Source organism: Numida meleagris, chromosome 4 (assembly GCF_002078875.1).
Source record: "Numida meleagris isolate 19003 breed g44 Domestic line chromosome 4, NumMel1.0, whole genome shotgun sequence".
NCBI classification, from domain to species: Eukaryota; Metazoa; Chordata; class Aves; order Galliformes; family Numididae; genus Numida; species Numida meleagris.
This window is the reverse complement of record NC_034412.1, coordinates 65,863,543-65,874,114: the sequence shown is the minus strand read 5'-3', so window position 1 is coordinate 65,874,114 and position 10,572 is coordinate 65,863,543. Positions and strand designations below refer to the sequence as shown.

Sequence of the window (10,572 nt, the reverse complement as noted above, 5' to 3'; positions counted from 1 at the left end):
CCATCTGTCAAAAGTTTATGGGCCACTTTGGCCCAGTTCTGTGACTAAGGGAGCAGAGGGACCCACGGACCCACGTCCTGGGAAGGGGGAAAAGGGAAAAGAGGAAAGGGTAGGAAGATGGGAGATGGGCCTAAAAACAAAACAGTGGCAACGATCTGAGGAGGAAAGCTACTTTACTAAAAAAATATTGGAATGCAAGATAACACAATATAATACAATATAATTGGAGCTGATGCTAATAAATCAAATAAAATGAGAGAGAGAATGTCCAAAAAGCTGAAGACCTTACTCTAATGCTGAAGGCAAGACATCTAGGGAGCAGACATGCAGCCAAGAGGATCAGAAAGGGAAAAGGGAGGACGTCTCATGATCTGCAGACAGTTTTTATCTTTCCCTCTGAATGGGAAACAGAAACAGGACAATGCAAAGTCCTCTGGGGTATGTAGTTGTTCTTTTCTTCTGAGAACCAGCTGCCCGGAACTATCCACGATCCACAGAACTGGAGCATTAACTCTTTAACTCCCAGTGCACTATGTGATGGTATGATGTGGAATACCGATAACAAAAATCATAAAACCATGACACCATCAGTAATGACTGTCTGTTTCTCATGGGATTACTTTATTGGAGGCTCTGGCTATGGGATAGGGCATGGCCTTGTTTGACCATTATGTCTTTTCGCATGTGCCTTATAGAGTCTCACATTTTCACAGCTCCTTCTGCCTTTTTCTATGTCAACCATAAGGCAGAGAAATGACAAGAAGAATCATGTCTGTCTGTAATGAATTTAAATGATATCCTGTAAAATACTGCTGCGGTTCTCCCCAAATCTGCTCCTTAGCCTTTGCACCTGCATCCCATTTGGAGGTACCTATAAGGCATTTTCCGCATTGCAAATAACTGCGCTGTAACACACAAGCTGCATCTCCTTGGCTCTTTGGTGGCTCATGAAAACCATGAGCTTCAGCTAAATTTTGGTGGAAGGAAAGGAGCAGGATCAAATGCATTCGAGTAATGAGTTGGATGTGCATTGAATATTTTCCTGATTATTGCTTTGGATAATTGGGGAAATTTTCAAAGTAATTAGAAGCCACTAAAGGGACATGACGCTGCTTCATGTATTAAGCTCTGATTAACTGAAGTGTGGAAAATTCTCACTGAAAAAACAGCCAAAAACTTAGGGTACCACTTTCATACTAATTGGGCCATTACAGCACTCAGAGATTTGGAGCTTTTGCAGCCAGAGGTCATCTATCTGTAAGGAAACCTCAATGGCAGAGACCCTGCTATCACCCTTGGGAAGTCACCGGTAGGGCTGCAGTTCTCCCCACTCCCCTGCATCTGGCTTTTGACTTGGTCCTGCTCCCAGCAGATTGATTTTGTCTCGCTCTGTGGCCTGTAGGAGTCTTCCCTTGGGTCTGTGAATCATCTTGATTCCTTCAGCAAGATTGGCACCTTGGGTCCAGATCCACCCCTAAATAGCTGTTGGCATCATGAGACCACCAGGCTACTAGCATAGCTAGCAGTGCCTGAATTGAGATAGTGTTTAATTGCAGAATCATTACATGGCATCTGTAATTATGCAGTTGTCTGTATCTTTGTAATTGTGATAATATAATGGGTAAAGAAAATTGCCCTTTGATTGCTCATCGAGTGGGAGAGGTTTCTGCCCAGGGAAGTGGTGGAGTCACTGTCTCTGGGGGTATTTAGGAGGCAGGTGGACGTGGCACTCAGGGACATGGTGTAGTGATGGACTTGCAGTGTTAGGTGGATGGCAGTGTAAGGGGCTTTGGCTCAGAGCTGGTGGGCTCTGCACTGCACATTAGCATATAGGAAAGGCATCAACCATCCTGAGGATTAGCTGGGAAATTGTTGTAATGGGGGAGGGGGACAAGGGGCATCTTCCCTCAGAGATATCTTGATTGCATCAGGGAAACTGAAACGATGTGAAACAATTTGGTTTTTGTTGCCAGGGCATCCCCTGTGCTGCAGTCCCTTATGAGCCATGGGCATTCCATGCACAAAAAGTCCTAAATCCTGTTTTGGAGCTGCTACCAGTAAGTGTTCTAGGCAGAACATCAACAAACCATAAGTGCAATGTTCATTTCACATCTGTTCTGAATTAGTAATTTCTTAAATACTAAAGGTACCCTATCATTGTAATTTTCCCTTTTTAATCTGCTGGGGGAAGCAATGTGAGTGATCATGTGTGATGATTTGGGAGCAGAATATAGAGCTGCCAGGTGCAGGACATGGAGAGGGCAGCCCTTTCAAGTGTGATGCTGGACACCTGCCCAAAACGTTGGTTTTACCCTCAAAAAAGGCACCTGGTGTAGGTCCCAGGGAAAAATCACACAAGGAGGGAAGCCCTGGTGACGACACCCCATGGATTCATGCATCTCACACCCCCAACAGCTCTGCTCTGGGCCCTCAGCAAGGTGGTTTCTGCCCAGCTTTGAATCAGAACTGTTTCAACCCCTGTATCAACATAGCTCACTGGCAGGTGGGTGGATGTGGGGCTTGTGCTGGAAGGAAAAGGAGGAAAGCTCGAGGGTATTTTTTTTTTTCCCTACAAAGCTTTCAAAAGGTCACTGGGGACCCCTAATGTTCACCTGCTGCAGAAGCACATGCTTCAGAGCTGAAGCTGCAAAAGCTTCTTCAGGCATCTGTGGGTTTGGTCATGTTGGTCACTCGATGGTAAAAATGCCAAAGTATTTTGGGGTGCAGAAATCCTCGTGCTCCCCACGTAATGTGTGGGAGCCCTTCTTGCCCTCAGCCATGGCAGTGGAAACGTATGATGTCCAACAGAAAAACAGCACCTGTTTTGCTCCATATCAAGGTATGATCCATTCATGCAAGCAATCATATAAGGGGAAAAAATAGGTTCATGAAGTGAGTGGTTTGGTGACAGAACTCATGCTTTGTAAAAGGCACTGGGAGAAATAATTCTTACAGTTTTTAGGGATACCACTAGCCCCAAGACCAGCTCAATTCCAGATCTCTGAGCCCCACTGCTTCCAAAAAGCTGCTAGCCCCTTCCCCAGCTCCACAGTATCGTTGTTTCAGTGTACAGGTACCAAACACATCCAAATCCTCATGCAGAATGTGATGCTTGCAGCAGGAGTAAACTGCTCTTCTCTCTTTCACAGCTGCAGCCCCAAACCCAAGTAAATCAGCAAAACCTGCACTTTCTAAGTGGCTTCTAACACACCGAAAGTCAATTAGAGAGATTAAAATAGTGCTGATACCCACAGGTCTTCATCACTGACACCATGTTGAATGTCTGTTCTGTGTGGTTCCCAACTAAAAGTGCAGGGAGAGGAAAGGATTTTTTTAAAGCAGCCAAATTGCCTCTAATTAGCAACACAACTGTAGTCAAAACATAATGTGAGGATAATAAATTGATATTTGCATAATGGAAATGCTACCAAAATGTACTTCAAATAAGCTGAATTAGATTATAATTAGAGTTGTGTTTTGGGAAAGAAAATCCTCCTAATTGCCTCTGTATAGACAGTGCCAAGGAGGAGAGGGCTGCAGCAGCCGAGGCATGGGGCACAGACAGGGGCCTGTGGGAATGGCTCCAAATGCAGGGCAGCTGGCCTTTTTTCTTTTTCTTGTTTCTTTTTCCTTTTTTTTTCTTTATTTCCTCATTTCTTTTCTTTCTTTTTTATTTTTCCTTCCCTTTTTCTTTTTTTTTCCTATGTCAGGTAGAACTTCTACATGGAGAGGGTGGTCAGGCACTGGAACAGGCTGCCCAGGGAAATGGTGGAGTTTCCATCCGTGGAGGTATTTAGGACATGCATGGACATGGGATTAAGGGGCACGGTGTAGTGGTGAGGACTTGGTATTGCTGAGTGATAGCTGGACCTAATGAACTTATGGGTTCTTCCAACCTAAATGATTCTATGATTCTTTCACTTCCCTCTTATTCTCCCTTTCTTCCTCTCCTGTTCCCTTCTGCTTCCCTACTCCATTCCCTCTCCTTTTCTGCTTCTCCTTCCTTTCTTTATTTGTATTTTTCAAAACTTTTGTTTATTTTCTGTCTTTTTTTTTTCCTGGGCTTTTCCACCCCACCTGTGCAGAGGGCACTGAGGCTGGAAGCATTACCTCCTCCCCCTGCCCCTTCCCCACCAGCTCAGCTGTGTTGGGGCTGGCAGAACACTCCCAAAGCAGCTGCTGATGCTTGTGGATGATTTCCTACAGCCAAAAACTACAGCTGAGCTGTTGGCACAAGGCAAGAACCTGTCTCAGCAAACAAAAAAAAAGGATGAGATTAGGACCCTGTGGTTAGTTGGGTATCAGCAGCAAAACAAACCTGTGCTTCAGGTGGTTACACTGAAAGAAAATTTGGGGGAAAATCAAACTGGAAAGCAATTTAAGTGGGAGTGCATGTGGGGAGATGGTGTAAGGATCATGGTGTGAATGCTGTTTCTGTCCTTCTTGGGAAGCCTATGGATGTGGTGAAGAACTGGTGAAGCACTGAGTTGCAATAGCTTGTTCCCACTTTAGTCAGTCAGCAGCTTCTGTTGATACTCAAACTTGTCCTGATTTCCCAGCTCTTACCAAAACATTGGAAGGCACTGGATGACAAGTCACCAGCTGGTTGTATGAGGCCATGGGAACCAGCAAGGCAGAGATTGCACACTGATGTGGGCATCCCCAGCAGCAGTGCTATTGCCAGCAAAATGTTGTATGGATCTGCAGAATGAATGCAATTTCTGTCAAGTGCAGGTCTTCCCACAGTGGTTTTAAACTGAGACCACCTCAAGGATGAAGGCAGTTTCCATTAAGTTTAATTATATTTCCCAAAAACTGGCATGGTAATGGTGAAGTTTTTAAGGAATGGCAGCTGTTACGTGAAGATTTTATTTATCTTAACCATAATACATTTTACCGAACCACTGTTATGTATATTACAGATGATATCACTCATGCACGTTATGCTGATGATTAATGACAACAAAGCTTCAGTCATGATCACTTGTTGCTACAAATAAGCAGAGCGTGAAATAGACACAGCACAACCACAGCATCAATCCCAGGTCAGTATCCAAATCTAACTTAATATCAGCAGATGAGTTGTTGTGAGGTGTGATCACCAGCTAGTAATTAGCTTGCAATAAAGCTGAAGAAGGCAAGGCTGGTGCAGGTGTTCAGGCCAGCTTTCTGCTCTTGAGGATGCTCTCCAAAAGTTCCTGAGCTTCTTGGAGCCCATGGGCTGCAGCCACACCAACGAGTTTCTCCACTTCCCTGAAGGAAATGAAATCTTCATCAAGAAAATCTAGGAGGAGTTTTGGGTTGTTCCTATCTGACTTTTATTTACCTGGGCTTCTATTAGAAGACCACACAACTGGATCTGAAAGATTCTGTGAAGTTCAAAGGTCTAATATTCAGAAAATTATCTGGTTTTCATTTTGCTTTTCACTGTGATCTGAGCATGTATGCCTGAGGATTGGTGATTTTCCTGACCTGACTGAACTGAAGCCAGAAGATCTGGAACTCTTGAAATACATATCTGTTGTACAACAAAATACATGAGTCTGTCTGATCAACATGCAACAGGGGATCAAAATGAAACATGATGGCTTCAGCTCACAGGGTTTTGCTTTTATAGTTTGGAGCTTGGAGTAAAAAAAAACTCCGAGTAAAACAATTTTAAAAAGAAAACTGAGTAGCACTGTGATGGAAACTCATCGGTCACTTTTGCTTCAACTAGGAGTGGCTCCCGGATGAGCCATCACAGTGACCATGCAGACAGCGGCCTCTGGCTGTCCCTCTGGTTGGGCACAAATTTGCAGGGCACAGAGGAATGCTGGAGAGAGTGTCCAAGCCTCTTTGAGGCTAACAGGGCACTGGTGGCCAACACAATGGCTTGTAGTCTGCTTTCTACAAGCAGAGCTGCATGACTGACAACACAGCAGTGCGACCTCAAAAATGCCTATGCAGCCACATCCATGGGATGCCTACAGCACAAGACTTCCCCTCAGGAGGAACCAGATCCTCATCTGCAGTGGGAAGGGGCAGGAGCAGCTGGGTTACCCTTCCTCCAGCACCGCTGTCATGTTGCTGAGAGCTCCCAGCGCCAGGTTGAAGGAGGAGTGCGGGTGGCCCTGTCCTGCTGCCTGCCTGAGAGAGGAGAAGAGGCAAGGAGCAGAAAATACAGAAGAAAAGCAACATTTGAACATTTCCCTAACAATGCTGTACTGCCCCACGTAGCATGCTGTCTCACTGTTGAGATATTTGTCTTCCACTGGTTTACAAAGCAGCATGAGAGGTGGGTGAAGGTGTGACCCCAAGCCAGATGTGGGGAGAACTGGCCATCCCCATGCTGCCTGCACCTCCCAGGGGATGGCCCAGTGCCCTTAGAAAGCATTGCCAGTTTTTCCCCATGCCTCATCTGCTTTTCCAGCAGAAAGCAATGTCCCATCTCAGGAGTTATCTTTTTGCAGCTCACCTGAACCAGTGCATGGCCAGCTTCTCATTTTTTTCCACTCCAGCACCTGAGATAAAGACAATGCAGTGAAGTTACAGTGATTATGTGAAACACAGTGGCCAAACCCAATGCGCAGAGGCACATTTGAGATTCCCATGCAAATATGTCCCCCAGCAGCAAAGGTTACCTTGCAGATACCTCTGCCCCACGATGTGCTGGGCATGGGGGTACCCAAGGCATGCATAGGCCTGCGCCACACGGAAATGGAAGGCCTGGTAGCACAGCGGGATGCAGAGCAGCAGCAGGCTGGCCGCCAGTACAGCCAGCAGCTGCAAAACAGGAAATGTGAGGAGAGAAAGGAGCTGGCGACTGGCTACAGCAAATACTCATATGAGGTATAGCGCCTCCTGAGCCTATTCCCCAAAGAGAAATGCAGAAAGCCTCACACAACTGCAGAAAGTCAAAGCAACCTTTGATTCAGAGCTGCTTCCAGCATCCATTTAATCTGGCAGGAAAGGCCCTGGTTGAGTCCCAAGTTAATATCACCTCATTTTCCAGCAGTCCTCTTGAAGAAAAATATTATAAACTGGGCTCAAGGCACTGGCCTAACAGTATTAGGGAAGAACTCTTCAAGGCTTCGGTGCAAACCTGCCCCAAAGAACTCCACAAGGATACTGTGTGAACCAACGGACACCGCTCGCACCTATTCTTGGAGTGCAGCCAGATCTCAGCAGTCCAGCCCCCCTTATGCACCCTTCCCAATCTGAGGAAAAACAAAACCCATACTGCTTAAGGCAGGGTGAGCCACAGTATGAGCACAAAACTCTGTCTCAGATAGCAAAAAGAGTGAGAAGCCCCCAACATCCTATCCGAATTGCTTGCTGCCAACCCAAGCCCCACACTTACCTCCCAGGTGCTCCATGCCAAGCCAGGGGGCTGCCTGCACTGTGGGAAGGGATGTTCCCCATGGATGCTGGTGCTGCCCCTTCCTACCCAGCGATGCCGCACCAGAGGCCTGATATCTGCCATAGCTCTCTGTTGCCAGGGCCTGAGCACTGCCGGCTCCCCATCCTCCCTCACAGCTCTGTCACAGGTCCCCTTGCCCAGCTTCGCTCCTGATTTGTGGCCCAGCTGCTTGGCTGAGATAAGAGGGATGGACATACAGACCTTGCAGCATCAAAGAGAAGGAGGCTGTTCTCCCATTGACACCTATTGAAACCACTGATATTTAACTCTGCACCCAGCAGGGTGTGTAAATCCCTGTATTTGATAAAGTTGGTGAAGAAAGGGAAAAAAAATTCTGCTTTTGTTATGAGAAGGAAAGTATTTCATGAGCATTCATGATGCTGCTCAGCACTGCAAATGCTGGGCACCTTGTTATATCAGTTGCATGATGTCCTCTGGTTGTGTCAGGTGAACATGAGAAGATGCAGAGTCAGGTGAGGAAATTAGAAAAGGTGCAATGACATGTAACCAGGGAATTATCAGAACATACAACTTCCACCCTCACAGCCACAAAGTTTGATGGGATGGGATTGCTAGTGTTTTTTGGTTTTGTTTTTTTTTTAAGCTGGAAAGTTTGCATGTTAAATATGGTCATTTTATAGCTGTATAATTTTGCCTTTATTCATCTGCAGTGCCTTCACCTAGTGACTGTCATGACCAGCTGAGTAGATGAGGGGAGAGCGGTGGATGTTGTGTACCTTGACTTCAGCGAGCCTTTGGACGCTGTCTTCCAAAACATCCTCATAGGTAAGCTTAGGAAGTGTGGGATAGATGTGTGGACAGTGAGGATGATTGAGAACTGGCTGACTGGCAGAGCTCAGAGCGCTGTAATCAGTGGCACAACTAGTTGGAGGCCTGTAGCTAGAGGTGTTCCCCAGGGGTCGGTACTGGCCTGGTTTTGTTCAACATCTTCATCAGTGACGTGGATAGAGGGATAGAATGCACCGTGAGACCTGGACAGGCTGGAGAGTTGGGTGGAGAGGAACCTGATGAGGTTCAGCAAGGACCAGTGTCTAGAGTCCTACACCTGGGGAGGAATAACTGCTTGCATCAGGACAGGTTAGGGGCTGACCTGCTGAAAAGGAGCTCTGCAGAGAAGGACCTAGTTGTCCTCCTGGCCAATAGGTTGACTGTGAGCCAGCAGTGTGCCCTTGTGGCTAAGAAAACCAATGCTATCCTGGGATGCATTAAAAAGAGTTTGACCAGCAGCAGGATGAGGGAGGTTATCCTCCCTCTGTACTCTGCCCTGGTGATGCCACATCTGGAGTACTGTGTCCAGTTCTGGGCTCCTCAGTTCAAGAAAGACAGGGATCTCCTAGAAAGAATATGACTGCAGACTGCAAAGATTATGAAGGGCCTGGAGCGTCTCCTTTATGAGGAAAGGCTGAGAGGCCAGGGACTGTTCAGCCTGGAAAAGACTGAGAGGATCTTATCAGTGCTTATAAATATCTAATGGCCAGGAGTGGATGGGGCCAGGCTCTTTTCAGTGGTGCTCAGCGACAGAATAAGGGGCAATGGGGTAAAACTGGAATATAGGAAGTTCCGTATGAACATGAGGAAAAACTTCTTTATTTTGAGGATTTACAAAGCACTGGAAGAAGATTCCCAGTGAGGATGTGGAGTCTCTTTCTCTGGAGATATTCAAAACCTGCCTGGATGCTTTTCTGCATTAGCAGGGAGGTTGGACTAGACGATCTGCAGGGGTCCCTTCCAACAGGTATGAATATGTGACTTTCAGACAGCAAATGGTGTTTTGCCTTCACAGCTAATAAATACCTGTTTTTCACACAAGGTACTTCCTCCTGTGTGTTACCCCTCCCATTCTGAAGCCCTACCCAAGGATCTTTGTTGGGTGGCAGGTAGATGAGATCCATCTCCTTCCTGGTTGCCTAATAGTAAAAAATACAAACTTCTTTCCAAATTTACAGCAAGATGAGTCAGCTTAAAATTCTTACTGAGGAGGAAACCCTTCACCCCTCTGCATTTGAGGTAACATTCTTATTTCTTGTGTTGTGCTGCCATCGTGGGGCCAATCTCAATTGCTCAGTTACAGTCACTTTACAGTCAGATCCATCTCTATGCCCCTCATCCTCCTGATCAAGTTGCAAGGCATTTTCACAGAATATAGATTGAGTGGGATGTTAATACGTGTACTGCAGGGTCAACTGCTTCTAGAACAAGCCCTGAGAAGACGGACTTAGGCTGCAGTTCCCTTACGTTCTCTTACCCATTGTGAGTTCTTAGCAACAATTCTTAGAATTTTATAATAAAGGAGGAAAAAAAAGCTCTCAGGGAGTGATTCTGCTTGAGAATGAACCGATTTCTAGCTGCAAGATCCAAAATCTGGCGAAAGCAAACTCCTGAGGCACTGTTACCACTGCTTGTAAATGAGTGCCTGTAATGGATTCATCCTGACACCTGACCCAGCTCCATCACATTGTGCTTTTATCTGCACAAAACAGGTCCTGGTGCTTGCAGTTCTTCAATGCAGGTGACTATAAATGGGAAAGTGTTATTACTAATTAATTGCATATTATCTGTGAGAACCATGCTATTGTGCTGTAACTCAGGTGCAGTACAGGCTCTAATTTCAGCAGAGAGCTTGAGCTGCTTATCTGTAAAAATCAGCTGACACCACAAGGAAAAAGTGAATTGGGCTGTCAATGAAAAATCACTGATGGCTGTAGTAGCTGCCTCTGATCAACACAGAAGAGTTAATCACTCCTCTCTGTTGTGACTTTGGCACAGAGAGAACAAGGGGCAGATGGCATTTCTATTTTCCCTTCCACAGAATAAGTTTTGAAGAACCATTTCCAGCTCCTACAGATTAGCATTTTGATTGGAAAGCAAAAGCCAGCCATGCTCAGGAAAACACTATTTTCCTTTAATTTATTTTTCACTTCAAAGGTTTTTCTAGTCACATTGTTTCTCTTTTCCTCTTTGCTGCATTGGCATGGTCAGGGCTGGAAGCAATTTGATGCTTCCCTTCAGTTGAAAGATGGATGTTGAATACTGTAAGAAGAATGGGTGGCTGTGGCTGTAAGGAGTTAACAGGAAAACTACTTGGGTGCCTAGACTGAGGAAAAGAAAAAAGAAGGGAAGGGAAGGGAAGGGAAGGGAAGGGAAGGGAA

At 45.9% G+C, this 10,572-nt stretch overlaps 1 long non-coding RNA gene across 2 annotated transcripts; it reads right to left on the bottom strand.

Annotated features, from left to right (window-relative positions):
- Nucleotides 4,830–8,444, bottom strand: LOC110398323. 2 transcript variants are annotated; one of them, XR_002438316.1, is made up of 4 exons: nucleotides 6,624–8,444; nucleotides 6,458–6,503; nucleotides 6,043–6,129; nucleotides 4,830–5,253 (listed from the first exon to the last, which is right to left on the bottom strand). It is a non-coding gene; the product is annotated as an uncharacterized LOC110398323 (long non-coding RNA). The 2 variants fall into 2 exon arrangements; XR_002438317.1 differs by having other exon boundaries at nucleotides 4,830–6,129.